General features: G+C 33.0%; 1 protein-coding gene across 1 annotated transcript in view; it reads left to right on the top strand.

Moving 5' to 3' along the window:
• The first annotated feature begins 15,304 nt into the window (after positions 1-15,304).
• The window catches only part of LOC114325428 (muscle calcium channel subunit alpha-1), a 759,065-nt gene continuing 757,525 nt past the window's right edge, over positions 15,305-16,844 (top strand). The window contains exon 1 of the mRNA XM_050663510.1: positions 15,305-15,495. The gene's annotated coding sequence lies outside the window, so the exon portion shown is untranslated. The remainder of the gene's footprint in view (positions 15,496-16,844) is intronic.

Raw genomic sequence — 16,844 nt, 5'->3', positions numbered from 1 at the left:
GTGTTACGTTTATTTCTTAAAACTATGAATTTATAGGTTCTGTTATCTACAATCATTTAACGAGGTTTTGGATGGATTTGAGTACAAGAGGTTGGCCTCAAATATTAATATTAAAATAGCAAATACGGATAGCTTATCGAACAAAGAAATTGGCGAAATATATTATTGTTACTTATAGATACGAAGTATTAGACAAATAAACTAGAGAAACTTATTTATTTTAAATGGGAAAAAATAATTATGAATAGTATTGATTCTGATTTTTAATAGCAAATATTAGTGATTTAAACATGAGAAACTTTTCATAATTGTAAATAACATATACCGGGTGACTAAAAACTATATAAAAATACATAGGTATATTAATATTGTACATATGAGTAGGTAGGTACATTACATAATGTACAAAAAGCATTTGCAAAAAACTATCAAAAAAACAAGTAAACACAGATAGACAATTGAGCATCAATTAGGTTAGGAATTTACTTCGGGCACCGAACAAGGTGCAACTATGGCCGCTGGTGTACTCTAAAAGCTGTTACAGGACAGATTTCTTTTCGCGATCGTTCTACGTCGCGTCGCCATATTCGCGATTTATTTTAAATTTGAAAGCGTCCCGGTCTTTTTAAAACGTACAATAATTGTAGCACATTTAAGTTTCTTAATTATGCTAAATAAGGCAATAATTGAGTAAATTCGGTCATTAATAACACAAGAAAAGTACAGGACAAGTAGTGAAGTGGCATCATCTACTGCTGAGTCTAAAAGAATATATTCTACTTCTAAAAGGTAAGGTTTTCTTTAATGATAATATTTTATATATTAGGAAAATTGAAAGATTACCCATGAGCGATCATATTAAACACATATTTTCTATGTTCCAGAAAGTAATGAGTCAGTACCAGTATTATATTAAGAACAGTTTATAGTATTTTTACTACAAAAGCGATAGTACGTAGGTCAAAATTTTTGACCTACAATAATGAAAAGTCACATTCTAATGTTTTGACAGTTCTCTTACGTCAAAAATTTTGAAGAGAACTGTCAAAACATTAGATTGTGACTTTTCATTATTGCCATGTTTATTATAAACATGGCAATAATGAAAAGTCACATTCTAATGTTTTGACAGTTCTCTTACGTCAAAAATTTTGACCTACGTAATATCGCTTTTGTAGTAAAAATACTATATATACTGTTATGATTTACTTTTATATCAATTAGTCTTTACTTGATTACTCCAATTAATTATTTAATCAATTATCCAATTGTCACAAATCATACAAAAAAAATTAAGAAAAAATCTCAGGGTGCCTTTTTATAATACAAAAAAAATATCTAAATTATCTTATGTTATACTTATCTTCTCTCGTGGTTTCAGTATCTCTTAGTTGGTTCTAATCGGGAAAAAATATTACGAAAAGGAATTAAATAGAAATATAAAATAAGCATACAGAATTGTCTTTTATTATCAAAATCAATACTCTAAAAATCGATCAAATTAAAACCTGTGGACACAGCTGTCCGAATGAAATTTTTACCACTTAAATTTATTCTAGTTCAAATAACAATTTTTCGGTTTGTTCCCGATGACTTTGATAAAACAAGCTAAACAAACAAATTTAGGTATTCGCAAAATTACTTATACTTCCTATTTAAGTTTTGAAATATTGGAATCTTAATTCATATGCTTTTACTCAAAATTTTAGTTTCCGAACATAAAAATATCTTTCACATAAATTGACTGACCTTTTGCTTCACTCACTCTGACGTCTTCTCTTGACCCAAAACAGCTCTCCCTTGTTGACTATGTTAGGCTACCCATCAAAGCCCTCTCCTTTCTCAAGTTTCAATCTAGCAGCACACCAGCACCAATTCTCCAACAAAAAACAACGAGCCAGGCCTCTTTTAACCAGTACTCGATTCAAACAACTCCAAAAATTCTCTCCTCTCCTTCTCACTATAATACAGAATCAAAGGGGTATTTCGTCTCAATTTGATCTGTCTCTCGTTCCACTTTTCAGCACTATTCTCCACTATCAAACAACCACTGGTACTTGCTTTCTAACTATCCACGAAAACGTTGACTGCTCTTCAGCAATGCCAATCACATAATAATCTTTTCTTTTTCAAACTGCCTCAACTTTCAAGCTTCTCTTTCCCCCTTCCAAATTGTCTAGCCAATCAGAAACATTTATCTCTCCACCTTCCTCTCTTTTCATTCGAAAACACACAGTCATTCTTTCAAAAATATTCCTACCATCATAATAATTACTTTCGGGGAATTCTACAACATTTACTCGGGGTTAAACAAAAAGAGATTAAAATTCCAAACTTTCTTTTAAACTATTTTTCTAGAAACTAATAATTACCTCTACCTGTAGATTCTACTTTTCCCGTAATAAACAATCTTTTTACATTATGATCCTAAACAAATCTTCCTTTCACTTTAATTATTCACAAAAGTCTTTAATTTTTCATCGAAAAGCTCATTAAGGGAGAGACCCACTTACATGCAAGCTAACTTCTAATAAATATTTACAAATCAATATACAGGGTGGATCAAATTTATGTGCCCGTGTTATATAAAAAAATAAATTTTTTATTCTATCTTTGATTGATAGATTGATCCACAATAATACATATTACCTATATTACATTTGCTTGGCCAATTTTTTGTGTGACACGGTGACAGGAAAATACAGCGTGTTTATATGTTCGTTCATCGGTAATCTTTCATTTTTCCTACTATTTAACAATCAGAATATACATTCTATAAGCTAAAATGTTGACTTGGGAGCTGAGCTCCTCATTATGATGTGAATAGGGATTCCTTTCAGTAAATGAGCCCTAGGTTGTCTTCATGTCAGCTGGCCATAAGCCATAATCTCTTCAATCTTAGGGTATTTAGTGTCATATCTACTTCTAATTCTAAAAGACCAGATTCTACATCCAAAAAATAAGTTTTTTAACGAAAACTTATACTATACAATATTTTTCTAGTGTTTTTATTTATGTATTTATTTATTTCTCTCAATTTAAAAGTATCATACATAAATTTAAAATTTTTATTATGAGTTTCTAGAAGCGAAAATTAATCAATCAAATAATTAGGAGCATATGATTAAAATTTGCTTCCAATGTTTTTTGAATGCATTAATTTTTTTTCGAATACTGAAAAAAATAATAAATATTTTTGAATAATTAAAACGCAGATTGAAAGATTACCTTATTACCGAGGGTAGAAAGTCCCTTAGAATAAACAAAAGGTTTCTTTAAAATTAGATATTGGAAATTAAAAATTACACTAAATTTTCTCTTTTTTTAACACCCCTGTAACTTATTCAAATAAACAATATCGAGATTTTTTGGGACTTTCGGCCCTCGGTAATAATGCAATATTTTATTCTGCGTTTAAATTTTTCAAAAATATGAATTAGTTTTCTCAGGATTTGAAAAAAAGTAATGCATTCAAAAAGCATTGCATGCAAGCACATTTTGCGCCTACCCACTTAACTTCTTCTTTACGTGTCATCTCCGCAACGAAGGTTGGAAATCATCATTGCTATTCTAACTTTTGACACTGCAGCCCGAAACAGTTCAGTTGAGCTGCATCCAAACCATTCACTTGAGGTTTCTCAGCCAGTACATTTTTCTTCTACCTATGCTGCGCCTTCCTTGAATCTTTCTCTGTATAATTAATTTTAGCAGTTCATATCTGTCACCACGTGTTATATGACCCAAGTATTGAAGTTTCCTTATTTTGATGGCATCCAGTATCTCCCTGCTGTTCTATATTCTTCTTAGTACTTCCTCATTGGTTATTCTGTCTGTCCAGGAGATTCTCAGCATTCTTCGATATGTCCACATTTCAAATGCTTCCAATCTATTGAGACATTGTTTATTAAGAGTCCATGTCTCCACACCATACAAAAGGACAGAAAATACATAAAGTGGAAAAATCCTTTGTAAAAGGTATACATTTTTTATTAAAATCCCTTAAAGGGCTACATCACAACAAAACGTTTTCGATTTTATCACAAAATCATCATCAGTGTTAGACAGATTGGATGCTTGCTGAGCCACCAAAGAAATATTCGGGTGAAAACCCTTTAAATATAATATGGATGCATTAAAGGTGCATACTTAAATAAAATGCCTTAGGATGGATACATGGCAACAAGGATAATGCCCTTATTTAATGTACTGAATTTCCCAACACGTGGGATGCAAATTGAGTTGTTTACATTACAATGACTTTATGGCAAAACGTTTTGTTGTGATGTAGCCCTTTAAGGGATTTTAATAAAAAATTTATACCTTTTACAAAAGATTTTTCCAATTTTTGTGATTGATGGTATACAGCCAACTACAGGAAAAATTTTCTTTTCCTTGTGGATTTTAGAAAATACATAACATTAACTTAATGTCACTTAACGACAATGTCTAAAATATAGATGAACAAATTTATTTTAAATTTAGCTTTATCTGTTAAGAGCTCGTCCACAGATTATTCGTAATCAAATAAAAGCTTTTTTCTCCTGGCTCGAATTTGATTTTCAGCTAGAAATTCGGAATTTATATCAAGATTTTCTGCAATTTCATTAAATTTTCATTTGGTCATTAGCCATATTGTCTGTAACTTTTCATCTTTTCTATAGTTTCTGACAACATTTTTACACAATCTGACATTTTTTTTTGATTTTACTGATTATGTCGCCCCTATTGATGCCGCCTGATGCGACTGCCTCGCCGCATCATAGCACGACACGGCGCTGCCCTGAAGGGCACTAAGGATTATGAGAAAGAAGAAAAAAAAGTTCTTTTATGTCTGTCTCAGCATCTTTCTTCCATCTGGTTTTCGGTCTACCTTTCGTCTTCTTTCCTCCTATTCCTCCCGTTAGTATTGTTTTGGGAAGTTTCGTTTTTGGCATCCTTTGGATATGTCCCATTCATCTCAGTCTTTGTGATTTTATGATCCCTATTATATTCTGTTCTCCATACATCCTCTTCAGTTCTACATTTGGTTTTTTTATCCACATTCCATTCCATATCTTTCCTCCAAATATTTTCCTGAGGACTTTTCTTTCCCACACTTTCAGGATGACTTGCTCGGATTTGTTCATTCATCGTCCATGTTTCACTGGCATGTAATGCTATAGGTCTTATCACCGTCTTATATATTTTTATCTTAGCCCTTCTAGGTATGTTCTTACTTCTTAATAAGTTGTTTAGAGCAAAGATACAACGATTACCAGCCATAATTCTCGCTTGGATTTTTTTCATATTTGGTCTCTTAGTGAATATCGCTCCTAGATATTGGAATCTTTGTACTTCTTTGAATTTTTATATTTTTCCTTCTGTTCTTATTGTCAGGTATTGTCCTTGTATGTATTCTCGTTCTGTCCATTCCATATATTTAGTTTTTTCTTCGTTTATGTATATCCCTTTCTCTCTCGCTATCGCCTCGTAGTCTTTTTAGTATTTCTTTTAATTCATGTTTATTTCGGGCTATCAGTACTATGTCTTCAGCGAATGCCAAGCATTGGTGTTTTAGTTGATATACAAGTCCTGTCCTGTTAATTTCGGCTTCTCTGATGACGGTTTCAAGGGAACTGAACAGCAATGATGACAGTGGGTCTCCTTGCCGCACCCCTTCGCTGACCTTAAACTTATCTCTTTGCTTTCCATCTATTTTAACCCTATTCTGTTTCTCTCTGTGTCACTTTTATAATTTTATTAATTTTTCACTAATTCCAATTTCACATAGTGCCTTGTATATTTCTTTTCGTTTTACCAATTTATCAAAAGCTTGTTTAAAGTGGATAAATAGGCCACTGTATATTTCCCGTATTCGTGGCTTTCCGCTTGTATTTCACACAGCTGGAAAATTTGATCCACTGTACTGTGCCCTCTTCTGAATCCGCATTATATTCTCATATCAATATTTTGTGTTATCTTGTGTTTTATATTTATGTACTGCAAGTATTTTATACTAAGCATCAGAATTAACACACCACCTTAAAAATGGGGCATTTTTGATGTCTCTTATTTCCTAAACCTGTTGTCTGATTTGAGTGATTGTTTCAGTATATTATAGCTTTATTCTTCAAGAATATCGACGCAATAATATTATTGCTAATAGGTAAGTGTCATTGTATACCGGGTGTAACAATGATAGTGTGTTTTTTCCTCAAAGTTTGGAACACCCTGTGGAATATTCTAGCACATATAAAATATTGAAATTAAAACTCAACTGTAGCCTTAGGCTTTCTTAATATTTTGCTTTTCGATTCATTCGCCTATGTTAAATAGGTAATAAGAAAGTTAGGTACTTTAACCAGTGGCGTAACAAACTCCGTCGGGCCCCCCCCCGCAGAATTTGAAATGGGGCCCCTTTTAACCCGGGAACAGTCGCGCCGTTAGAAAAAATCCAACTTTTTATCCTTTTCCGTGATAACTTGATGAAAAATTTTGCAACATAACTTTCCACTCGTAAGTGCCTCGAAGAAGATTTTAGTAATGCGTGGGATTTTTTTTTATTTCTTTTGTATTTTTTGTGTGGAATTTATGGCTTTGGTGAGAACCAATTAGCTTTAAATTGTTAGAAATAGATATTTTTAAGATAGCAAGCAAACAAAAATGTTATAAAATATTAATTTGTTTTAAGTTCGTATTTAAATTCGTATTGTTAGATATTTTGTTCTACGCGCGACTGCTTACGTGACAGAAGTGACCGCGACTGCTCCCGCGTTAAACAATTACTAAATACGACTTGTTTAACAAAAACTTTTTTGTGTTAGCGTAATCATTCACCGTTCATAACAACTTACATTTATCATCTTTATTGGTATACCGACCCGTCCCGACCCGGGATGCCAGGGGCAGCGCGAGCCGCCCTAAAAATAAGGAAAAACAAAAATTTTATAGTGGATTTTACTCCAAAAGTGGATGCTTAATTTTTTATTAAACAAATGAACTGCGAAATTAGTTTTTTTTAAATATACACTAAAATATAAATTTTAGAAAAAACTGACTCGACCATTGAAAATTCAGAAATTATTGCATAACAAAAAATTAAAGGTTTTTCTAAAATTACATCTACGGCTTCAATATTTTTTTATTTATAACGCTCGAGTCACCCTTCCCACAAACATTGGCAGTGGTGCACTGTATGGCAGCGTTCGTCGTAGCGAGCAAATGAGTAATTTAACATTATTTTTTAACTAATTAATCAAATTAAATTTTACAAATTGGCAATGAAAGAAGAACGTTAAAGATATCTTATAGTTATAAAGAAAAAAATTATGTGTATAAGAACAGTGTGGGTGGAAATTGGGACTTGAATTTTGTTAAAAAATATTTAAAAATGTGGTACTAGTGGTACTAATACATTTTTACCCATATAAATCTGAAACTTAAACAAATTATTTTTTAAACATCGTACTAAACTATGTTTTATTAAACAAAAATATCAAAACTTTTATTCAAATAATACAACGTCTCAAAACATGTAGGTAATTTTTGAAAACTTCGTAGTTTTACAGAATAACTACCACTTTTAACTGGATATTACTTAAATGTAAAGGCCTATATTGCAATTGGATTGGTGTTTTTTTAAAGCCTAAGGTGTAATCTTTAAAATGTAATTATTTTACTTTGAAAAATAACTTCTTTTGTTGTTTTCTGTACAACTTACCTTCTTCTTCTTCTTGTAGTGCCTATCCGTTTCGGATGTTGGCGACCATCATGGCAATCTGCACTTTGCACACTGCTGCTCTGAAAAGATTTGTAGTGGTTGTGTTGAACCACGTTCGTAGATTTTTCAGCCAGGAAATCCTTCACAACTTACCTACAATACATTTAATAACCAGCTTTAAAAATATTAAATGTTAAAACAATTTTTCTTGATCTCTTATACAGTGTGTTTGCGTAACTTGGAACCTATGGGAAACTTTTTTAATATCTATATTACGAAAAAAAGTTATTTTTCATAAAATGCTCTGCATGGTATAAAACCTAAGTTGCAATAATCAGATATTAAATTTGATCGATTTTATACGAGGTAGGTATGTCAAAAAATATTAATTTCGCTCAATAGTATACTACCTTTGTTTTTTACAATAATTTTGTTGTTATTGTCAACTAGTAGGTACAGAGGAAACTCTATCCTAGAACTGAGAGAAGTAAGAAGTAATGATCACTCCAACAAATATTTTTTCTGGAAACTCTTACATATTTTAAAATCGTATTTCCCTGTGATTTATTTTTCATAACTATTGTTCTATTTTCGATTCTTTTGAACAATTTCTAACTCTTGTAAGTATGGGGGATGCGGATGCACATCTTCTTCTTCTCGTAGCACTACAACCCAGGGTGGATCTTGGCTGACTGCACAATGAAGCAATGAACTCACTCCATCTGGAACGGTCGTCCAAGATAGTTGGGTCAGTGGGTACCGCCATTGTTCTTAAATATGACCATATGTTATCTCTCCACCGCATTCGCGGAGGTCCTAAGGGCCGTCTTCCTGTTATGGCTTCCTTCCAGAATAATTTGGTAAGGCGGTTATTAAGGAGTCTATGGACAATGGACATGGCAACCCGATCTTAGGCGTTAAGATTTAATTTCTTGAACGACGTCGCTACTGTTCTATATCTCTTTGACCTTCTATATTTGTTGTCATTCGGTATTGGTTAGTATTAAGGTCGTGATAAGATCCAAAAATTCTTCCGAGTATTTTTCTCTCAAAACATCTAGTTTTGAATTTTCTTTCCATTGCTTTTGTTAGCGTCCACGTCTCATACCCAGACATAAGCACCGTTCTAATTACTATTTTATATATCCTGATTTTTTATGTTCGTGCTAGACTTTAGGCTCTAACATTTAATAGTGTTGTGGAGGCTATACACACATTTGTTTGCTGCCTTAATCACATCTTCAACTTTTTTAAATATATCTATATATTTCAAAACATATACAGGGTGTAACAAAAATACAGGTCATAAATTAAATCACCTATTCTGGGACCAAAAATAGTTCGAATGAACCTAACTTACCTTAGTACAAATATGCACATAAAAAAAGTTACAGCCCTTTGAAGTTACAAAATGAAAATCGATTTTTTCAAATATATCGAAAACTATTAGAGATTTTTTATTGAAAATGGACATGTGGCATTTTTATGGGAGGAATATCTTAAAGAAAAATTATAGTGAAATTTGTGCACCCCATAAAAATGTTATGGGGGTTTTGTTCCCTTAAACCCACCCAAACTTTTGTGTACGTTCCAATTAAATTATTATTGTGATACTATTAGTTAAATTCAATATTTTTAAAACTTTTTTGGTTCTTAGTATTTTTTCGACAAGGCAGTTTTTATCGAGTTGCGGCTTCTTTTCTAATATGTTTACATAGAGATTTTATGGGGGTTTTGTTCCCTTAAACCTCCAAAATGGTTGTGTACGTTCCAATTAAACTATTACTGCGACACCATTAGTTAAACACAGGTTTTTTAAAACTTTTTTGCTTCTTTGTATTTTTTCGATAAGGCACATTTTATCGAGATATGGCTTCTTTTTAATATGGTTCAAAATATACCTAAAAATGTAAATCATAAAAAAATTTTCCTATTATTATCAAGTCTCCATAATCGTACTTAGCCATAATCAAATATGTGGTGGATTTGACAAATATGCAAAATATCTCGATAAATACTGACTTTTCGAAAAAGTACTAAGAGGCAAAGAAGTTTTTAAAGCATTGTGTTTAACTAATGGTACTACAATAATAATTAAATTGGAACGTACACAAAAGTTTGGGGGGTTTAAAGGAACAAAACCCCCATAAAATATTTATGGGGTGTCTAAATTTCACTATAATCTTTTTTTAAGATACTACTGCCATAAGAATGCCACACGTTAATTTTCAATAAAAAATCTCCAATAGTTTTCGATATATTGGAAAAAATCGATTTTCATTTTGTAACTTCAAAGGGCTATAACTTTTTGTATGTGCACATTTGTACTAAGGTAAGTTAGGTTCAATGGAACTATTTTTGGTCCCAGAATATGTGATTAAATTTATGACCTGTATTTTTGTTACACCCTAATATGTATTGTTACGCTCTGTATTTCTCTTTGTTATGAGATTTATCAGCAAATTCTTATTTTGATTAATTACTTAATTATTTTAATTACTACTTATGTAAAACAAAACCAAATTTAAATTAAATTTTCTAATAAAGTTTATGCTCAGGGCTATTTTATTTTTGATGCATTACCTTTGATTTGTGGCTTCTAGTATCTCTAGTTGCTTACTTCCTCCAGGACAAAACAGTATAATAAAAAAGTTAGGTACTTTGACAACTAGCCATGTTCTTCATCAATAGTGGGTGTTTCTAAATAAGTGCGACAAACTTTAAGGGTTAATTCTGCATGAAAAAATAATGACAGTTTGCTTTATAAACATATGTCCGCAATCGCTTCGTTTCCGAGATACGGGATGTTGAATTTTTTCTTACAAACTGACGATTTATTTATTGCTCTAAAACAGGTTGAGATATGCAAATGAAATTTGGAAGGTTTTAAGAGGTAGTTATTTCACATTTTTTGACATACTAATAAAAATTTTATATTCACCATTGGCGTGCATACAGGTAATATGACCGGGTAATATGACCCGTATGCACGTCAATGGTGAATATAATAATTTCATAAGAATTTCATAATTGTATGTCAAAAAATGCTCAATAACTGCCTCCTAAAACCCACCAAATTTCATTTGCATATCTCAACCGGTTTTAGAGCAATAACTAAATCGTCAGTGCGTAAGAAAAAATTCAACATCCTGCATTTCGGAAACCAAGCATTTGCAGACATATGTTTATTAATCAAACGGTCATTATTTTTTCATACAGAAGTACCCCTTAAAGTTTGTCGCACTTATTTAGAAAACCTGTATTGATGAAGAACCTGGCTGGTTGTCAAAGTACTTAACTTTTTCATTATCCAACATAAGTGAATGAATCAAAAAGCAAAATGTTAAGAAAGGCTAAGTCTACAATTTAGTTTAAATTTCAATATTTTTTAAATGCTAGAATATTCCACAGGGTGCTACGGACTTTCAGGAAAAAACGCAGTATTATTGTTACACCCGGTATACAATGACATTTACCTGTTCAGCAACACTATTACTACATCGATATTCTCAGAGAATAAGGCTATAACATATTAAAAAAATCACTAAAATCGGAAAACAGGTTTAGGAGATTCGAGAAATCAAAAATGACCCATTTTTAAGGTGTCCCATTTTTTTGGCCAGGAGTTTAGATACCAATCGGCTACTCGTTCTAGACAGAAACAGGAATTTTCCTCGGACACAGGAAAATTAACTTCTCAACTCGGTCAACGATTTCGTTTCAACTTGATTCTGCTCGCAAAGGCCAACTTCACTACTTTATACACTGACTTCTCACTTTTCAAAAACTGGACTACTGTCTTAGGGAGATAGGAAATGGGATCTTGTTGTTACACAATAGTTGATGTTATATTTATACTCACATTAACAAAGTATTCATTTAGATTTTCTGGGCCTGGAAGGGAAAATGTTTGAGCTGTGTGAGTTTTATTTCGAAGATCGTTTATTATGGACCAAGTTTCTTTTGCAACACTTTTAGAGCTTCTGAGACGATTTTGATAGTACAATTTTTTAGCTGATTTTATAAGTTTTAAATAGATTGCCCTGTACTTGGTGATATATTCAGTAACAGAGACGTTGGTAGTAAATTTCTTGATGTACAGTAGTGAACGCATGTTTTTGGCTAATATGCGGACACCGTTGGTAGTCCAGGGTTTGCGATGTTTTGGCTTAATTGTGATTAAAGGAAATGCTTTATTGAAGATACAGACAAGATTATTCAAAAAATCACGGAAATTATAATCGACGTCCATAGAAGGAAAGTGCCACTCAGAGGTTAAGCATAAATTTTGGAAGTTACGAAAGTTCCGACCGGAAAAAATCCTGCCTAAACGTCGAGTTTTCGAGGAGGACTTGCTAAAGATGTTAAACTTCGTATAAACCGCTTCATGATCAGACAGTCCCGCATTAACAGTTGTAGCGCAGACGTCACGGGGTGAGAAATCTGAGACAATACAATCAATTATGGTAGATGAAGTTTTTGTAATCCTTGTAGGAGAATCAATGTGCATTGATAGACCATATGATTCAAATATGTTGACCAGAGATATTTGTGTAGCACAAGCAGCAGCATAATTAATGTTGAAGTCCCCGCATAAAATTTTTTTGCTTTTATGGGGCAGGTCATCTAACCAATTCAGCAGGTTCTGAAAAAATAGTTCTACGGGAGAGTCAGGTGATCTGTAAATGCAAATAATATAAAGATTAAGGTCCTTACTGCAAACTAAGGAAAACTCAAAGAATGCTTCACTTAATAGAAAGTCATATTTTGTTACCAGAGAAAATCATTATTTGCAGAAAGAATTAGGATGCCTCCATGAGCTGAACTTGGACGGTCATACCTAGCAATAGTGAAATATTTTTATACAAAAAAAGGCTCGTTGACTTCAAGCCAGTGCTCAGTAACCAACTATCGGTGGAAACCCTAATTCCTCGAGAAACAGAAATAATTCATCAGTTTTATATCTTATAGAACGAATATTAATCAGAACCATGCTAAAGTTGTTATCACTAAAATCATTTGAGGATTATAGTCCCTCAGAACACGTCGTGATGTTTAAAAATTTCGTCTTGGAGAGGCAGCGGAATAGTAGTTACGGTGGCATTCCCTTGATTTTTGCAGGTGAATAATTCTTTCTGAAGTTAGAAAAGACCTAAAAGCAGCAAGATCAGCGTCTACCTCATCTGCACCAATTCCATAAGCATCATTAAAATCTAGAAGAATTTTTCGTAGATCTTCACTCTTTGTAGGAAGTCCTTCGGAAGCCAGAAACAATTTAATACTTGTGTTGGTATACCCATCATAAAATACTGATGCAGGTTGATCGTGTAGAAAAGCAAGATGAAGTTTAATGGCCTTTAAGATATCCGGTTCCCTTAATCTGGTTAAAAGATATCGACTATTAGAGTTATTGGTTAATCTAACTCTTGGTGGGATCAATGGATCCAGATTAGTCGATGGTTCTAAAGTATCTTTCTTAATGAAATTAATATGGGTATGGAACGGATCCTTAGTTTTGCAAATTTAGATGGCCTGTTTGCCTGTATGTATGTTTGTCCTCTGAACTTCATCTTTGTTGTTGCATCAACTGCTATTTAAATTTTCCAGGCTAATAGGACTACTGATATTCTTCGGATTCTTATGTGACTCAGATGAAAGCGTTGGTTCGGAATATGAAGATTCGATAGACCATTTAATATTTACACCAGTAGCCAAATGCCCTTATTAAATACATAATAGGTTAATAGATGTTCTAGATTTTATACCTATTTTGAATGCAGAACCAGTTGTTGTGTCGGCATCTTTAAGGAGGGCATAACATCTTATATATTCCTTGATACCTAGCTTCTCTTTAATATAGTGAACCACTTGTATAGGGTTGTATATTGGGCTCAAGTTACTAATAACTACAAAGTGACACTTATCTTCTGTAATTTTTGACTTTTGCTCTGGACTTGCTTCGAAATATTGAGGCTCTTCAGTTTGGGTACTTGAGGTGGCATAACATGTATTTTTCTTCAATACCTCTTTTTTCGTTGGTATGGTAGATAGACTTTTGGTAAGATTGCTCATTTGATTCGATATTTCATTGATGTTTGAAGAGAGCCTTTCTAATCCCAACTTAATATCAGTTGAATTTGATTCTTGGATTTGAACCTTAATAGTCTCATCTGATCCCCCGAAAAAAACTGACGATATACAGCCCAAAATGTTAACCAAGCCCCCCAAAAAATTGTTGTTTGGGTTTTTTTTATTTTTTAAAAAGATTTTTAATTAATTTTGTACGAAAACAAACAAGTAAACTCAGTTTTAAATTTTATTTTGACATAGTGATGTGAGTCGAGAATATTTCCAAGCGAATATTCGCGAACATTGGAAAGTTACCGAGAAAATTCGCCTATAAAACAATGGAAATATTCTCCTGGCCGCGAATATTCCCGGAAACTTTCAATGGAAAATTCTCGAGAATATTTCCGAGAACTTTCGAGAATGTTTCCAAGAACTTTCCATAACATTTCCGAGAGCTTTTGTGTATTTGTGGACATCTTTGTGTGTAAACTTCGAATTCCCTATTATCAGATCATTTTCGATGCATAAATTTATAGTCCTTGTTCCATTATCGTTTCTCGTCTCTTCTCCCTCTTTACCTAGCCATTTTTCTATACCGGCATTTTGTTTTCCCACTCTTCCATTCATGTTGCCCATTATTATTAAATTGTTATTCTCTGTCTTGTCTATTATTTCTTGAAGTTTTTCAAAATATTCATTTTTTTCATTCTTGTTTGTATTATCAGTTGGTGCGTATGTTATGATGTAACTATACTTTTCTTGTTTAATCTTTAGTTGAACTGTTAAAATCCTCTCGTTTGTGAATTGGACATCGATGATGTTATTCATGTAGGACGGAGTTACAATTACTGCTACTCCTGCTTTCGCTGTGCTACTTTGGTCCACTCCTGACCACCATATATTGTATCCGTCTTTTATTTCTTTCATTCATGTTCCTTTCTTTTTTGTTTCTGTGACTCCTAATATGCCAATTTTCAGTTTTTTCATTTCTTCGACTATTTTCTCTTCTTTGCCATTTATTCCTCTTGTGTTCCAAATACCTATTTCTATAGTTTCCTTATTTATTAGTTCACGCCCTTGCTGTTTTCCGTTATTATTTTTATTTTATTATCGTTCTCTGGTTTCTTTGTCCTTATTCCTGCCATTGTCGTCTCCATTATTTCCGTCGTATTTTCGTATAGGTATCAGGTTTTTGAATTTTTCGATTTGTGTATATTTTTAGTTAGATAAGACTTACAAAGAAATACTTTTCATCCAGATTAATAACAGTACAGAAAGTGTTGCATTTTTTTTGGCCATCAGTATTATATTATTATAATAACATAATATACAATATACATAATATTATAATACCTAATATGATAAAATATCTACGAGTGTATTCCGCCAAAGAGAATATACCTGAAGTATAGGCAACCATTTCATCATACTGGCGTACACTTCGTAGCATAACTTCGGGCAAAGATAATGATAAAAATATAACTATCTCTTTGATTAGAACATCTCCCCCACCTAAAAGGAGATCTTGAATTCATTGAGGTTATATTTAGGATGCGCTTATGCTCTTACCAGGTCAAATTCGTTCTGTTTAAATTGCTTATTGAACTACCAACAACATTTACAACCACTCCCTTAAAATTTTTATTGTTTATATTTCAATTCGGGTGTTTGATTTAATTTCGCGGGCTTTGTATTAAAAAAAAAAGAAACATGGTTTCCACAACGTGGTAAGATGGACTTGTGTTTGTGGCTTTTTCTGTACAACTAATTATTTTGAGTGTTGCTGGTTTTGTAATAACACGTACCTACCACTTAAATATCTTGTATGACACATTTGCTTTTTTGCTTCTATTTTAAGCCTTTTTTCAATTTTTATTTATATTGGTGATTACTGGTTAATCGGATATTATTTTTTAAACATGAATCATTGTGAAAATTCCCAAAATTTCTATAAATATAAGTATGTCATTTAAATACTATTTGCAAAATATTTTAAGAGTAACAAAATAATTAAACACAAGGTGTTGAAAACCTTCGTGGATTACTGATTTAACGCTTTGTAGAGGTTACAAATCCTGCTTAGAAGATTAAATGTTGGCCTAATTTTTATCATCATCATCAATGGTGCTACAGCCCTATGAAAGAGCTTCGACCTTCCCAAGTATATTACTCCAGTCAGTCCTATCCATTACCAACCGTTGCCAGTTTGCTGAGCCTATTTTTCTAACATCCTCATCTACACCATACTTCCATCTGAGTTTTGGCCTACCCCTATTTCTACTTCTCACATGTTGTGACATCAGGATTCTTCTAGGAGGGTTGTTCTGCTGTGATCTTGCTAGATATCCTGCCCATCTTAGTCCCCCTATTCTTATAAGAGATACTACGTCCTTACCACCAAATATATGTTTATATCTGTGGTGTACCTCGTAGTTTTACCTTCTCCTCAAAACACCCTTTTCGCAGATGTCACCTAAGATTCCTCTCAGGATCCTTCGTTCAAATATAAGCAGAAGGTTTTCATCTGCCAACACTGGTTGTATAAGGGTTGTTATATATGGTTAGTTTTGTTTTGTGGCTTGTTTCTGCTTCCCTTATGTCTACTCAGTCCAAAATAGCATTTGTTTGCTAGGATTATCCTTAGCTTGATTTCTTCCGTCATGACATTCTCCTTGGTGATCAGGGAGCCTAAGTATGTGAATTTGTCCACCACTTCAAAGGTAGATTGTAGACTTCAAAGGTTATCAACCGTGAATTGGTGACCGGTTCTGGCTCTATTGTTGGGTGTTGATGCCATTATTTTAGTTTGCTCCTCGTTTACTTGCAGGCTCCTATTTTTTGAGGCATTTGAGAAGGTGGTATACATTTCTTCTAGCTTGCGTGTTGTGCGGACAACTAGGTCCACATCATCTGCATATGCCAAAATTTGGGATGATTTATTAAAAATCTTTCCTCAGTTGTCTATTCGGGCATCTCTCACCGCCTTTTCCAGAGCTATTTTGACAAGGAGACACGCCAGCGCATCTCCCTGTCGCAGTCCAACATGCGCTTCAAACGCCTGTGATTGTTCATCCTG

The sequence above is a fragment of the Diabrotica virgifera genome, chromosome 10, assembly GCF_917563875.1.
Source record: "Diabrotica virgifera virgifera chromosome 10, PGI_DIABVI_V3a".
Classification (NCBI taxonomy): domain Eukaryota; kingdom Metazoa; phylum Arthropoda; class Insecta; order Coleoptera; family Chrysomelidae; genus Diabrotica; species Diabrotica virgifera.
Note: the sequence above shows the minus strand (reverse complement) of the source record. Positions and strands in the feature narration are given on the sequence as shown.